Below are 12167 nucleotides of genomic sequence, written 5' to 3' on the forward strand. Positions count from 1 at the left end.
CGCTGAAATGTCCATTCTGACATGATGCTTGTAGGCACGATCAAAGTGTCCCAAGCGGAAAAGGCCACAGTTGGTATCAGACTGATTTAAAAGGATAAAAGGACAGAAAGCACAGCACAGCACAGCAACAGCACAGCCCCAGAGGACTGTCTCGGGCACCCTCTGTGTGTAGGCACAACTTCAACTCACCATCCTTCTGCCCCAGGCTTAGCCTCTGGGGAAACTGTGCTAACAGTCGGCCCTGCTGAGAATCCTTGCAGTAGCTTCACAGACCATCACTATCCCCTCAATGACAGCTTCAATGCGAGTGTGTGTGGATGCCAAAGCCATCCCAGCTTAGAGAATATGTGCCTGAGAGACCCCAGCACTCTCTGACACTTTAAGCTTCTGGGTTCTTTATAGGACTCACGTGGTCATGAGATCTCTTACTTTTAAACTTCCCAAACTATTGCTTCTCGCTAGGTATTTATAGTTCTTCCCTGGGCAGACTGAGCTTGCCAATTAAATGTCATCTTATCATAGCTCTGTATGGGAGGGGGGTTGCTTAGTGACACACTGGCACTCCACCTTCAGTAGCTTTCCAGGGAACTGAGCTGGAAACTGCTCGCCAGTGTCTAATGCACACCGAGAAAGGGGTTTGTTAGCCCTTTAACTCAACAGTGTCGTGATTCTTACAAACAAGAACCAGAAATGAATTTGTCAAGTGAATTCTGCTTTATAAAGCTTCTTTCTGGGCAAGAGCAACTTCCAGCCAGCAGTCTAGTCCTTGACTTAGGAGCAGCCTGTGCAGGGGCAGGGGTGGAGTTCGGGGTCTGGGCGAGGAGCAGAACTGGGCCGCAGCTCCCATCCCTGTTTGTACTCTTTCCTTATACCACAGCACACACCTAACTTAACACCTTAAATAACAAACCAGGCGGTGGTGGCTCACGCCTGTAATCCCAGCACTTGGGAGGCAGAGGCAGGTGGATTTCTGAGTTCGAGGCCAGCCTGGTCTACAGAGTGAGTTCCAGGACAGCCAGGGCTATACAGAGAAACCCTGTCTCGGAAAAAAAAAAATCCTAAATTACAAACCACAGTCTATAGTTTTCAAAAATCACCTTATTGGGGCTGGAGAGATGGCTCAGTGGTTAAGCGCACTGACTACTCTTCCAAAGGTCCTGAGTTCAAATCCCACCAACTACATGGTGGCTCACAACCATCTGTAATGAGATCTGATGCCCTCTTCTGGGGTGTCTGAAGACAGTTACAGTGTAAGTACATATAATAAATAAATCTTAAAAAAAATAAAAATCACCTTATTACAGAAGGCAGGGACAATTTGAGATGGGTGTTCCTTGGGTAATAATTTGTTTCATGGTCTCATTAATTCTAATAGCCATCAATTTATTTATTTATTTATTTACTTATTTATTTATTTAGGATTTGGTTTTTCTGAGACAGGGTTTCTCTGTGTAGACCTGGCTGTCCTGGAACTCACTCTGTACACCAGAAATCTGCCTCCCAGAGTGCTGGGATTATAGGCGTGCGCCACCTCCGCCTGGCTAGCCATCAATTTTTAAAGTAGTTTATGAGGAGGAGACATGGCTCAGTGGCTATAGTGGACCCAACCAACTGTAACTCTAGTCCCAAGAGATGTGACCTGCTCTTCTGGCCCCCTTGGGCACTGTATGCATATGGTACACAGACACACATGTAGGGAAACATCTAGATACATTAAAAAAAATCAAAGCAGGAGTTTATGAAAATTAAATCCACAGTTAAGGAGGCTTTGGAATCAGAAATACTACTTCTGTACTCCCAACTGAGGGCTGAGATCAAACCCAAGTTTTCTTGGTGTGCTAAGCAAACATTGCCTGCCAGTGGACTGTCCCTCTGCTCTCTAGAAAAGACGTATTTAAGATGTGACTTGGAGGTTCTCAAATATGCAAATACCAGTAAGTCTATGTGGGACACTAGCTCATAATGGAGAGGATATAAAGAACTGCCTAAAATGTCGAGGCTCAGTAGAAGAAATACACATGCATAATGGGCTTCTGCGTCATGGCTGCAGTGGTGGCAGCTATGAGAACACCTGCTGCTGGGGTGCACACACACCCACATGATGCAGACACAAGTTTAGGAGGAGGAAGAGGAGGAGGAGGAAGAGGAGGAGGAAGAGGAAGAGAGGAAGTTCCACAGTTTGCTCTAGTTGCAACCTTGAGGGATAAAGGAAAACACTAATTAAACTGCTGGCAAAGGGTTAATTTTTGCTCTGCTCTTCTTGCCTCTAGGGTCTCCTAATGTTTCTGAGGCTGGCCTTGAACTCATGATACTTGTGCTTCAGCCTCCTGAATGCTGGGATCAGGTTTGTACCACTACATTAGGAAGCAAAATGGTGTTTCTTCCTCCCTCTCTCCCTCCCTCCCTCCCTCCCTCCCTCTGATTTTATTTCTCTTTGTTGACAGCTGTCTGCAGAGCAGGCCCACTGTGCCCCATTCCCAGACACTGGAGGGTTCTAGAGCATATAGCAGTTGTTGTACCTGTGCACTGAGAGTCTGGAATGGAGGGAGTTAAGGCCCAAAGCTGACTTCTGTTCAGTTCTCACCACTCTACATCAGACTACAGGAGCCTTACTTGGTAGAGTGTCCTTCAAAGACAGAGACACATTAACTACTAGAAGCCTGACCAGAAGCTATGCACACATCCATGTATAATCACAAGCAAAGGTGTTCATCTAGAAGCCATTCCTTACTCCTACCCCAAGTAGGATCAACCACCGTCTAACTCAGCCCCTGGACCTTGCAGCAGGCTTACAGAGCCCTGGTGGGAGGCTGCCAGTTCTCACCTGGGAACAGTGATTTGCCCAAGAAGCAAGGTTTAAAGGTCCTGAAGAGATAAGGAACTCTCAAGCTCTCAAGAACAAGAGCTTCATAGAGAAACATCAGGGGAGAAGTAATTCCCCCAGATTCAACACCAAAGAATACACATCCTTAGTGTGAAAGTGGCCAGTGACCAGCTGGAGAGATGGCTCAGTGGTTAAGAGCACTGACTGTTCTTCCAAAGGTCCTGAATTCAAATCCCAGCAACCACATGGTGGCTTACAACCATCCTTAATGAGATCTCATGCCCTCTTCTGGTGTGTCTGTAGACAGATACAGTGTACTTACATATAATAAATAGATAGATCTTAAAAAAAAAAAAAGAAAGAAAGTGGCCAGTGACAACCAAACTGCAGAAGCCATGACATTTCACAAGCAAAGGGCGAAGAGACCAGCAGCCCTGGAGAGAAACGGAAGAGCAAAACATTTTTGGGGCCCCAAAGATGGCTCAGCGGGTGAGGACAAACGAAGCTGGGCACGGCAGTGCAAGTGTGTGAGCCCAGTGTCCCTGGGGTGGGGTGGCAGGAGAAGCAGGAGAAGCAGGAGAAGCACTGTCAGGTTGCAGGTCAGAGAGTCTGTGAGTGTTCTTTTCTCACAGTGGTGAGAAAAGAACACTGAGCCCACACCTGAGACGCTGCCTATGGCACACATGTGCCTCTGTCATATGTACTCATGCACACAAACATACACATACAAAAGAGAAATTAAAATAACTCAAACTATATCTCAAACTATCTAGTTTCTCTCAAATTGTATCTCAAAATATCTAGAAAAGGAAACTATGAGTGGTCTCAGCATAAAAATGATTCATGTTGGAGAATATTCAATCACTAGATATGTACTCCTCCCCTCCCCCCATTGTGTGTGTGTGTGTGTGTGTGTGTGTGTGTGTGAGTAGACACACGTGGATATACACATCTGAGGGCTTTAGATTGTTATGGGAAATCAACCTTGATCACTGCCTTAGTTCCTTTTCTACTGCTGTGAGAAGACGCCATGGCCAAGCGGAAGTGTTTAATTCGTGTCTTATGGTTTCAGTTGATTAGAGCCCATGACCTTCAATGCAGGGAAGGCGCTGGAGCAGTGGCTGAGAGCTCACCTTTTGAGACACGACCACAGGTGCAGAGGAAGGGGTGGGGTAGGTGGAAGGACTGTCACTGGGGATGGATGTTAAGTCTTTTGAAACCTTAATCCTGTTTGCAGTGTTCCCAGTATCCTTCACCTAGGCCATATCTCCTCATACTTCCCCAACAGTACCACCAATGGGGACCAGGTAGTCAAATATTTGCTCTGTCAGAGGCCACTCTCATTCAAACCACCTCATTTTCACATATTCACTGAGGCAGAACCCAGAGCTCATCAATATAACTAATCTCTCTGGCCACCTTACTTTAGGGAATCTCCTCTCTTTGACTTGTAAGACTGGAATTACAGATGGGCTGTGTACTGGCTGGTTTTGAGTGTCAACTTTACACAGGCTGGAGTTATCACAGAGAAAGGAGCTTCAGTTGGGGAAGTGCCTCCATGAGATCCAACTGTGAGGCATTTTCTCAATTAGTGATGAAGGGGGAGGGCCCCTTGTGGGTGTTACCACCTTTGGGCTGGTGCTCTTGGGTTCTATAAGAGAGCAGGCTGAGCAAGCCAGGGGAAGCAAGACAGTAAGAAACATCCCTCCATGGCCATCAGCTCCTGCTTCCTGACCTGCTTGAGTTCCAGTCCTGACTTCCTTTAGTAATGAACTGCAACGTGGAAGTATAAGCTGAATAAAACCTTTCCTCCCCAACTTGCTTCTTGGTCATGATGTTTGTGCAGGAATGGAAACCCTGACTAAGACAGGCTGTTATGCCCACCTGACATTTATATGGGTTCTAGGGGATCCAAATGCCAGCTGTCACTCTTTCTTGGCATACGCTTTAACCAGTGTGACATATCCTCAGCTCAAATATACGTATACTGAAATACCACTCTAAAGTACATTATGCATTCATTAAAAAGTGCTCTCATATCACCTTTGCCTCAGAAAACCACTGTAGTATATATGCTCTACCCACAGCAGAGAGCAGCAGGCAGAGAGGACAGGAAGCAGCTAGATCAAAGAAGAACAGAGAGGAAATTCCCACAAGGCTGTGCCAGCTGCTTAGGAGCATTAGCAGAGTGGGGGTGCCGGCAGCGGGCAGCAGGAGCTGAAGAGGAGGAGGAGCAGAGCGCTAGCTGCTTGGTCATCTGACGCTCTGAGAGGAGTGTCTGCCTGTGTCAGGAAGTCTGCAGCTGTGTAGGTGGCCACATATTTGCATAGTCACCGAGAAAGGTTCAAATATGCAGCGTAACTGCAGCGTGAACAAGGAACAAATAACCCAAGAAAAACTGACATGAGATTTGAGTGGCCCTGGTTCTCCATGTATCCCTAAACTCACTGTAGACCATGCTGGCTTCAAACTTACAGAGATCTGTCCGTCTCTGCCTCCCCAGTGCTGGGGGATTAAAGGTGTGCACCACCACACCCAGCCTGGCAAGAGATGAAAGTAGAGCTTAAATCAGAAAGGAGGAAATCCAAATGTTAAATCTGAGGATGGCCTATGCTCATCAGCAATCAAGCAATTACAAGATCATGATGCCACACCATTACAGGATGGGTGAAACTAGTTGCAGAGCCACAGACTTGAAATGGCAGCGCCCCAGGTAAACCCTGTGGTGTGCTACACAGCACTGGTCAACTCCACTGGGGTCAGGTGCTCAGTGCTTGGGCCCAGCTGGATGGCTGTCCTGGGAGAAGTGTAGACTTCAGGAGGAGGGGCTATCCTGGGAGAAGTGTAGACTTCAGGAGGAGGGGCTGTCCTGGGAGATGTGTAGACTTCAGGAGGAGGGGCTGTCCTGGGAAGTGTGCAGATTTCAGGAGGAGGGGCTATCCTGGGAGGTGTGCAGACTTCAGGAGGAGGGGCTGTCCTGGGAAGTGTGCAGACTTCAGGAGGAGGGGCTATCCTGGGAGGTGTGTAGATTTTAGGAGGAGGGGCTATCCTAGGAGGTGTGTAGATTCAGGAGGAGGGGCTATTCTGGGAGGTGAGTAGATTTTAGGAGGAGGGGCTATTCTGGGAGGTGTGTAGATTCAGGAGGAGGGGCTATTCTGGGAGGTGAGTAGATTTTAGGAGGAGGGGCTATCCTAGGAGGTGTGTAGATTCAGGAGGAGGGGCTATCCTGGGAGGTGAGTAGATTTTAGGAGGAGGGGCTATCCTAGGAGGTGTGTAGATTCTGGAGGAGGGGCTATTCTGGGAGGTGAGTAGATTTTAGGAGGAGGGGCTATCCTAGGAGGTGTGTAAATTCAGGAGGAGGGGCTGTCCTAGGAGGTGTGTAGATTCAGGAGGAGGGGCTATCCTAGGAGGTGTGTAGATTTTAGGAGGAGGGGCTGTCCTAGGAGGTGTGTAGATTCAGGAGGAGGGGCTATTCTGGGAGGTGAGTAGATTTTAGGAGGAGGGGCTATCCTGGGAGGTGTGTAGATTCAGGAGGAGGGGCTGTCCTAGGAGGTGTGTAGATTCAGGAGGAGGGGCTATCCTGGGAGGTGTGTAGATTTTAGGAGGAGGGGCTATCCTGGGAGGTGTGTAGATTCAGGAGGAGGGGCTATCCTGGGAGGTGTGTAGATTTTAGGAGGAGGGGCTATCCTGGGAGGTGTGTAGATTTTAGGAGGAGGGGCTATCCTAGGAGGTGTGTAGATTCAGGAGGAGGGGCTATTCTGGGAGGTGAGTAGATTTTAGGAGGAGGGGCTATCCTAGGAGGTGTGTAGATTCAGGAGGAGGGGCTGTCCTAGGAGGTGTGTAGATTCAGGAGGAGGGGCTATCCTAGGAGGTGTGTAAATTCAGGAGGAGGGGCTATCCTAGGAGGTGTGTAGATTTTAGGAGGAGGGGCTATCCTAGGAGGTGTGTAAATTCAGGAGGAGGGGCTATTCTGGGAGGTGAGATTTTAGGAGGAGGGGCTATCCTAGGAGGTGTGTAAATTCAGGAGGAGGGGCTGTCCTAGGAGGTGTGTAGATTCAGGAGGAGGGGCTGTCCTGGGAGATGTGTAGACTTCAGGAGGAGGGGCTGTCCTGGGAAGTGTGCAGATTTCAGGAGGAGGGGCTATCCTGGGAGGTGTGCAGACTTCAGGAGGAGGGGCTGTCCTGGGAAGTGTGCAGACTTCAGGAGGAGGGGCTATCCTGGGAGGTGTGTAGATTTTAGGAGGAGGGGCTATCCTAGGAGGTGTGTAGATTCAGGAGGAGGGGCTATTCTGGGAGGTGAGTAGATTTTAGGAGGAGGGGCTATTCTGGGAGGTGTGTAGATTCAGGAGGAGGGGCTATTCTGGGAGGTGAGTAGATTTTAGGAGGAGGGGCTATTCTGGGAGGTGTGTAGATTCAGGAGGAGGGGCTATTCTGGGAGGTGAGTAGATTTTAGGAGGAGGAGCTATCCTAGGAGGTGTGTAGATTCTGGAGGAGGGGCTATTCTGGGAGGTGAGTAGATTTTAGGAGGAGGGGCTATCCTAGGAGGTGTGTAAATTCAGGAGGAGGGGCTGTCCTAGGAGGTGTGTAGATTCAGGAGGAGGGGCTATCCTAGGAGGTGTGTAGATTTTAGGAGGAGGGGCTGTCCTAGGAGGTGTGTAGATTCAGGAGGAGGGGCTATTCTGGGAGGTGAGTAGATTTTAGGAGGAGGGGCTATCCTGGGAGGTGTGTAAATTCAGGAGGAGGGGCTGTCCTAGGAGGAGTGTAGATTCAGGAGGAGGGGCTATCCTAGGAGGTGTGTAGATTTTAGGAGGAGGGGCTGTCCTAGGAGGTGTGTAGATTCAGGAGGAGGGGCTATTCTGGGAGGTGAGTAGATTTTAGGAGGAGGGGCTATCCTGGGAGGTGTGTAGATTCAGGAGGAGGGGCTGTCCTAGGAGGTGTGTAGATTCAGGAGGAGGGGCTATCCTGGGAGGTATGTAGATTTTAGGAGGAGGGGCTATCCTGGGAGGTGTGTAGATTCAGGAGGAGGGGCTATCCTGGGAGGTGTGTAGATTTTAGGAGGAGGGGCTATCCTAGGAGGTGTGTAGATTCAGGAGGAGGGGCTATCCTAGGAGGTGTGTAGATTTTAGGAGGAGGGGCTATCCTAGGAGGTGTGTAGATTCAGGAGGAGGGGCTATTCTGGGAGGTGAGTAGATTTTAGGAGGATGGGCTATCCTAGGAGGTGTGTAGATTCTGGAGGAGGGGCTGTCCTAGGAGGAGTGTAGATTCAGGAGGAGGGGCTATTCTGGGAGGTGAGTAGATTTTAGGAGGAGGGGCTATCCTAGGAGGTGTGTAGATTCTGGAGGAGGGGCTATCCTGGGAGGTGTGTAGATTCAGGAGGAGGGGCTATCCTAGGAGGTGTGTAGATTCAGGAGGAGGGCCAGGCTTCTAAAGGCCGAGCCTGGGTCCTGGGTCTTTATGCTCTGCTTCTTGTTTACCATGCAGCAGCACCATCTCCTGCTCTCCAGGGTCTGCTGTTAGCTCATCAGGGAGGCTGAGGACTAAGGCCTGGAGTCTCTCAGAGATGAACTGAAAGGCATCTCTGAGGTGAACTGGCTTCTTTTATGTTTTCTCAGGCATCTTAGTCGCGGTGACAGAGAGGTAAGTGATAGGCAGACACTGTCGAGGAAGCCGCGCACATGTCCGTCCTTAGTGGAATTATCTATCCATGCTTGTAGGGCAAGCCAACTATTAAATGTCTTTCTAAAGATACTCTGTGAATCATACTAGCTACTAAATATTTATGGACCCCAGTGAATTGGAAATCACTAATATAGCAATAAAAAACCCGGCAAAATCGTTTTGGGAGAGGTCAGGAGGTAGGAGTTCAGACACATAAAAACGTTTAAGCATGTTAGAGAAAGGGAACTAGGATGAAAAGCCATACGTGGACTATAAAAATGGAAAATATTACATTTTAACCCTCAAAGCAACTAACACTTAAGGTTCCCATAGGTCACCTGTGGACACATAACAATACACAGATGCAGACATCACATCTTACTTCTACAAAGCAATTTGGCAGCCTGTACTGAATCCTGAAAATATAGATATCCTCTTATGGTGTGAATCAGTAAAGTTCCAGTTTTAAAACTATACTAGAAGATAAGCTGGGCGTGGTGGCATAGGCCTGTGATGCGGAACCAAAGAGCTGAATGGAGACAGACAATGCAAGTCTCCATCAGGCAGGGAGCTAGAGTCATCTGCCTCGAATAACAAGCAAACAAAAAGAGCCCCAAATTATAATCTAAAATGTGAGATAATTTTTTACAAACTGCTCATTAGTTACAAACTGATAAGAATTCTGCATCTGGATCAGATGGTTTCAGTGCAGAATTCTATCAGACCTTCAAAGAAGACCTAACACCAGTACACTTCAAATTATTCCACAAAATAGAAACAGAAGGAACACTACCCAACCCATTCTATGAAGGACAATTATGTTGATACCAAAACCACACAAAGATCCAACAAAGAAGGAGAACTGCAGGCCAATATCCCTTATGAACATCGATACAAAATTACTCAATAAAATTCTTGCCAACCGAATCCAAGAATACATAAAAACGATCAACCACCATGATCAAGTAGGCTTCATCCCAGGGATGCAGGGATGGTTCAGTATATAGAAATCCATCAGTGCAATCCACTACACAAACAAACTCAAAGAAAAAAAACCACATGGTCATTTCATTAAATGCTGAAAAAGCATTTGACAAAATTCAGCATCCTTTCATGCTAAAAGTCTTGGAAAGAACAGGAATTCAAGGCCCATACCTAAACATAGTAAAAGCAATATACAGCAAACCGGTAGCCAACATCAAACTAAATGGAGAGAAACTTGAAGCAATCCCACTAAAATCAGGGATTAGATAAGGCTGACCCCTTTCTCCTTATCTTTTCAATATAGTACTTGAGGTTCTAGCTAGAACAATTAGACAACATGAGGTCAAGGGGATACAAATTGGAAATACTATTTGTATTTGTATTTTGTATTGGAAATACTATTTGCAGATGATATGATAGTATACTTAAGTGACCCAAAAAACTCCACCAGAGAACTCCTACACTCCACTTTAGCAAAGTGGCTGGTTATAAAATCAACTCAAGCAAATCAGTAGCCTTCCTATACCCAAAAATAAGCAGGCTGAGAAAGAAATTAGGGAAATGACACCCTTCACAATAGCCACAAACAATATAAAGTATCTTGGGGTAACTCTAACCAAACAAGTAAAAGACCTATATGAAAAGAACTTCAGGACTCTGAAGAAGGAAATCGAAGAAGACCTCAGAAAATGGAAAAATCTTCCATGCTCATGGATTGGCAGGATTAATATAGTAAAAATGGCCATCTTGCCAAAAGCAATCTACAGATTCAATGCAATCCCCATCAAAATCCTAACTCAGTTTTTCATAGAGTTAGAAAGAGCAATTCTCAAATTCATCTGGAATAACAAAAAACCCAGGATAGCTAAAACTATTCTCCACAGTAAAAGAACTTCCAGGGGAATCAGTATCCTGGACCTCAAGCAGTACTATAGAGCAATAGTGTTAAAAACTGCATGGTGCCAGGCGGTGGTGGCGCACACCTGTAATCCCAGCACTCTGGGAGGCAGAGGCAGGCGGATTTCTGAGTTCAAGGCCAGCCTGGTCTACAGAGTGAGTTCCAGGACAGCCAGGGCTATACAGAGAAACCCTGTCTTGAAAAAACCAAATCCAAAAAACCAAAAAAACCAAAACCAACCAACCAAACAAAAAACCCTGCATGGTATTGGTACAGTGACAGGCAGGTAGATCAATGGAATAGGATTGAAGACCCAGAAATGAGCCCACACACCTATGGTCACTTGATCTTTGACAAAGGAGCTGAAACCATCCAGTGGAAAAAAGATAGTTTTTTCAACAAATGGTGCTGGCTCAACTGGAAGTCAGCATGCAGAAGAATGTGAATTGATCCATTTTTATCTCCTTGTACTAAGCTCAACTCTAAATGGATCAAGGATCTCCACATAAAACCAGACACACTGAAACAAATAGAAAAGAAACTGGAGAAGACCTTTGAGGACATGGGCACAGGGGAAAAGTTCCTGAATAGAACACCAATAGCTTAGGCTCTAAGATCAAGAATTGACAAATGGGACCTCATAAAATTACAAAGTTTCTGTTAGGCAAAGGACACTGTCAAGTGGACAAAACAGCAACCAACAAATTGGGAAAGGATCTTCACCAACACTACATCAGACAGAGGGCTAATATCCAATATATACAAAGAACTTAAGAAGTTAGACTCCAGAGAGCCAAATATTCCTATTAAAAAATGGGGTACAGAGATAAACAAAGAATTTTCACCTGAAGAACTTCAAATGGCTGAGAAGCACCTTTAAAAATGTTCAGCATCACTAGTCATTAGGGAAATGCAAATCAAAACAACCCTGAGATTTAACCTCACACCAGTCAGAATGGCTAAGATTAAAAACTCAGGAGACAGCAGGTGTTGGCCAGGATGTGGAGAAAGAGGAACACTCCTCCACTGCTGGTGGGAATGCAAGTTGGTACAACCACTCTGGAAATCAGTCTGGAGTTTCCTCAGAAAACTGGGCATAACACTTCTGGAGGACCCTGTAATACCACTCCTGGGCATATACCCAGAGGATTCCCCGGCATGCAATAAGGACACATGCTCCACTATGTTCACAGCAGCCCTATTTATAATAGTCAGAAGCTGGAAAGAACCCAGATGTTCCTCAATGGAGGAATGGATACAGAAAATGTGGTATATATACACAATGGAGTACTATTCAGCCATTAGAAACAATGAATTCATGAATTTTTTAGGCAAATGGTTGGATCTGGAAACTATCATCCTAAGTGAGGTAACCCAATCACAAAAGAAAACACATGGAATGCAGTCACTGATAAGTGGATATTAGCTTAGAAGCTCTGAATACCCAAGACACAATTCACATATCAAATGACTCTCAAGAAGAAGGAAGGAGAGGTCCCTGGTCCTGGAAAGGATTGATGCAGCATTGTAGGGGAGTTCCAGGACAGAGAAGTAGGAGTGGGTAGATCAGAGAATGGGTGAAGGGAAGAGGGCTTATGGGATTTTTGGGGAGGGGAAAACCGGGAAAGGGAAAATCATTTGGAATGTAAACAAAGAATATAGAAAATAAAAAACAAAACAAAACAAAACAACTCCCCCCCCCCAATAAAAATCCCAAACTGATAAGACACACTGGAAACAAAAAAGCATACAATAATATAATAATAGTTAAATATATTTTAGGACATCTACAATATAGGCCAGA

General features: G+C 46.2%; 1 protein-coding gene and 1 long non-coding RNA gene across 5 annotated transcripts in view; one reads left to right on the forward strand and one right to left on the reverse strand.

Annotated features, from left to right (window-relative positions):
• Positions 1-12167, reverse strand: part of Dym (dymeclin) — a 262686-nt gene that overhangs the window by 51685 nt on the left and 198834 nt on the right. The window lies entirely within an intron of this gene.
• Positions 5834-6674, forward strand: LOC127663909 (uncharacterized). 2 transcript variants are annotated; one of them, XR_007973064.1, is made up of 3 exons: positions 5834-5880; positions 6342-6411; positions 6590-6674. It is a non-coding gene; the product is annotated as an uncharacterized LOC127663909 (long non-coding RNA). The 2 variants fall into 2 exon arrangements; XR_007973063.1 differs by lacking the exon at positions 5834-5880 and adding an exon at positions 5889-6093.

This window comes from Apodemus sylvaticus, chromosome 13, assembly GCF_947179515.1.
Source record: "Apodemus sylvaticus chromosome 13, mApoSyl1.1, whole genome shotgun sequence".
NCBI lineage: Eukaryota > Metazoa > Chordata > Mammalia > Rodentia > Muridae > Apodemus > Apodemus sylvaticus.